The sequence below is a fragment of the Pavona decussata genome, unplaced genomic scaffold (genome assembly GCF_977016875.1).
Source record: "Pavona decussata unplaced genomic scaffold, jaPavDecu1.1 SCAFFOLD_416, whole genome shotgun sequence".
NCBI classification, from domain to species: domain Eukaryota; kingdom Metazoa; phylum Cnidaria; class Anthozoa; order Scleractinia; family Agariciidae; genus Pavona; species Pavona decussata.
Genome location: NW_028145778.1, coordinates 1,145,708 through 1,150,000, shown reverse-complemented (window position 1 = coordinate 1,150,000; position 4,293 = coordinate 1,145,708).

Genomic DNA, 4,293 nt, shown 5'->3' with positions numbered 1-4,293 from the left:
TATTTCTAAAATAAATCACTGCAGCCGGATTTGAAGGAGAAGAGAGTTCGCGCTTGCAGCAGCTCAGCAGGTAGACTATTACACAGCACCGAACATGTAAAACTAAAGCTGTGTTTGACATAATTGGGTCGGGGAAGTGGAGAAGCTAGCTTGCCCTCGGAATTTAGAGATTTCATTTCGATAACTAAACATAGAATGCAAATATTGGGGGCAAGGCCAGAGAATCTCCAGTTTTTTCCAGCCCAAAGATATAAAGAGATCATAAGGAGAATAGGTCAAAATATGGGCGGTGCGATTTTGAAGTTACCGGCACATGAGGAAAGCAAGGCTAATAAAAAAAAGTTTTACAAAATGCATTATATCTCAACTAAACTAAAATACTTAGTTCAGTTGAGAAAGACCAAGAGAAATGTCTGCAGTTCAGCTGGCCGCTCCAGCAGATGCGTGCAAATATTCTCCTATGGAGTCCTAATGTAAACTATCACCTGTTTTAATGAAATCAGGTGCTGAACAGCCTACTTCTCAGTGTTGTCGAGGCACAATCCATGAATTCCTTTAAAGCTAAGCTGGACAGTTTTTGAACGTTTTTAATGAATAACAGTGAAAAGGACAATTGCAAAAAACCAGATCTGAACTGTATGAATTGCTTATGTTTGAATCTAACAAAAGGTATGTTGGAACCTCTGAAAACGCTAATTTGTATTTGGTAAGTCCAAAAAGTGACTGAAATGTCCAAAATCTCAAGGTGCCAAGCATGTGAGGGGACTAAAGAGATTATTTCAAGTGTGGAAACTATGTGTTCATTGTCGCTGAATTTCCTTTCTTACTTGAACTTGTTCTTGCAACATTTACAAAACCAGTTTCTCGATTTGGGTTTTGAACTTAACAAGGAACACAGAAAGTGGTACCACAATAAACAACGATCACAAGCAATAGACTCCTGGTTGCTTTTTATTGCCTTGTTGCACATCTTGCTTTGCCAAGGAACTTCTTTTTTCTGAATTTGCTCCAGAACTTTTAACCAACTGTCCTGGCCAAAGTACTTCTCGATTCTGAAATGTCAATGTTTTCTGGGTCCCGTACAGTGTCAGGTATTAAATGGATGTTGTTCTCAATGTCCTAATCACCTAAAAGCCTTCGTCCATTCAAGGCTTCGGCAGCCACCACCCTATTCTTAGTAACGCACTCTAGAATCGCCCTCTCCTTTTCGCACGGTTTCAGTTTTTGGAAAGGTAGCAATATTGATCCATCCACTTTTTTTTCTTTGTCTTGGGCATTCCTATGACTGTAACTTCCGCTCCTTTTGGCCGTCCACATTTCATCATTTTCGGTGGCATTTTAATGTCGCTGAATTCTGATGTGTGTAATCATTCCTCCTTTCCAACTATCATATCACTGTTCCATTATAGTGGATGCAGTGCATTATAGCCCTCTTTACCTGTTCACAAGGTTCAGTAACTTCCTTATTTACACTCGTTTTATCTGAGTTATATTTTCCCCTTTTCTGCCATCATGATGATGTTCACTTTGTTCTTGTGGCTGACTATCACTTGTTTTTTCACTTTCGTTTTTGATGTCTTCATTCAAAGTTTCTGATTGCATTTTCAGCCATCCTTTCTTAAGGATTTCGCCAGTCTCACTTTCTTTCTTCGTCACATGTTCGACTGTCATTCGTTTGCCTTCTTCGACTGCTTCCGTTCGCGTTTCTCTTTTGCTTCTCCTCTTTTTGAAATCCTCATTGGTAATTTCTTTTTCTTTCTGTTCTTCGGTTTTTTCCTCTCGTTGTTGTTGCACTGCCTTTCAGGTTCTTTCTTGTCGGCAGGCTTTTCTTCTGGTCCTCTTTTTTTGCTCCTCTTCATTTGTCTTGTAGTTTTCTCCTTTTTTCGTATCATTCTTCGGCGTTATCTCTGCCATAGTTTCCTCACTGTATGGATCTTTTCTTTTTGCACTAACTTTCACCTCTGTCTGTTCTTGTCCTTTCATTTCGTCATCTGTGTTTCCCTTTTCTTCGCTTTTATCATCTTTTTCCTGGTATTGCTCTTCCTTGGTTTTACTTTTTTGGTTCCCATGGGTCATATCCTTAGCACTTATAGAAATGCGAACATCTCTGCCCAGTTGCCAGTTTTCCTTGATGTCTTCTAACACTCGCTTCCTTGACCTAAAAGTGACCATGCCACCTTCACTTGCCAAAGACGCAAGGCACTGCGCAGTTTTTAAGGCCTTTCGAAACTTCTGAGCTTGTGTTAAAACTGTTTTTCCGCGTTCTTTAACTGTTGTAGATGCTGGAGGTGTACCGAAGCAAGTGTCCTCGTTTTAGCTAAATCTTGAATCTGCCAGTTATTCATAATAGTTCATGGTCCACCTTTCTTTCACAAGCTCTGGCTCGAACAAGGGAAGCTCAACGATGTTTCGCACTTTGAAAATATGTTGACAGGGTAGCCTCATTCGTGACCTAAAAGAACAGGTACACGAGGATGGAGTTGTGTGTAGTTGATCACCGAACAACTTTACCTCAAAGTTTTGTTCAGACATTCTTGTGACATTCTCTGTCTTAATGACATCTGAGAGAATGAGCTGATTTCGGACTAGGTAGAACGCGTAGGGAGTTAGATACTTTGCGTACTTTTGTACATGGGACTCACAGTTTTGATACTCTAATGGCTTCTGTGCCAATGCCATCAGGTAATGGCTATTGCGCTCATTTCTCATCAATCTGAGTACGGAAAAAAATTCGTGGGAAAATTGAATCAAACTAGCATACTTTGAACAAACGCTCTTGATTTTACTAAACATGGATTCAAGACGGTTGTTGGTGTTTTCTCCGAGATTTATTGTTTTGTCTTTGAAGCATGCCACCCACTGATCTTTGATTGGTAGCCAGTTCAGCTCAAGGTATCGATAACGCTTTTTATCTTAGTAGCCTTAATTTCTTCCCAGGTGTCCTCAAATTCCTTTCTTGATTTTGCATACGCAAGTCTCGACAAGAGTTCTAGGCAATGAAGCCTTTCAGCAGATGTGATTCCTAATTTCTCACACGTTACTTCTCTGCGAAATGATCTGAGTGTGTGGAAAAGACAGGTGAGTGACGCATCAGGAAAACAGTTTTTGAATGCATCTCTTTCAGTGAAGTCCTTGTCAGGCATTATGACCTTGGTTTCTGTCCAAGAAGGGTTAAATCGTTTAAAGATGGTTACAGTAGATTCAATGACTGACTGCGTCTCTTCTGCTAAAATGAAGAGTCCGACTATTTCGCTTATGCCGTCTCCGTCAATGGCCAGAATTAAATATAATGGCATTCTCAAGTCCAATAGTTTATACATGGCATCTACCATAATGATCTCTGGGAACTTACGGTACATGTTGTGCATATATTCGTCTTGGTAAAAGAGCCCCTTGAAGTTCTTTTCCTCATCGATAATGACTTCGGAAACCAAACCAGGTTGATCTCACAGAAGGTTAATGACATGATCAAGGTCGTTCTGGTCTTGTCCATTTGTTGTTCTTTGCAGGATGTTCGAAATATCTTTAAGAGTTATTTTCTTCCCTGACTTTTCTTCGATTTTCTGCTGAAGGAGCTTTTTGTTGGCTTTGAGGTTAAGGGCATCCTTAACGTCTTTTTTTTCTTCTAGGGACATCGCTCTTTGTCTGGGCAGGTGTGTGTAGAGCTCTTTAAACAATGAATGGTTGTGACTTTCATTAAGTGTTCTGAGCTCCAGGGCTTGTCCATCGGACGACAATGAGATGTATATTTGAAAAGGACAGCCTTGGCGAAATGACTTGGTTTTCCTTGTGCGTTCTTTTGATGCATTTGGTTTCCCTCCAAACTTGCAATATAGAAGCAGTGAATAGTATTTTAGGGAAGTCTTCGCTAAAGCGACTCTCTTTGGAACTCGTTTTTCGGCTGCTTTCAGATATCTTACGTCCTTGTTATACAATTGGCAAAAGTTGGAGTCTTCGAAAGTTTTCTTGAAATGTAGAAAATCCTCTAACTCAGCAAACCTTTGTCTAACGTAAAATCGTGGTGTCTTGCCTGTGCTGCTGCTGCTCTCAGTCCCGCTAGAGATGGTCTCTCCATTGGAATTTTCTGTTTTTTGATCAAAAGAAATGGTGTTCCTGGAGGAGTCAGTCCCCTGTATTTTGGTCACTCCATCGTCGTTGTTGACGGCCTGGTGAGCATCTGTGTCCTCGGATCCCTCAACTGCCTGTGTCAGTTTCTCTGGAATACCGCTAGAGAGGTCGTTATTTGCAGTGTTTGCGTTTATATGATCAACTGATTCTTCATCAATGTTAGCC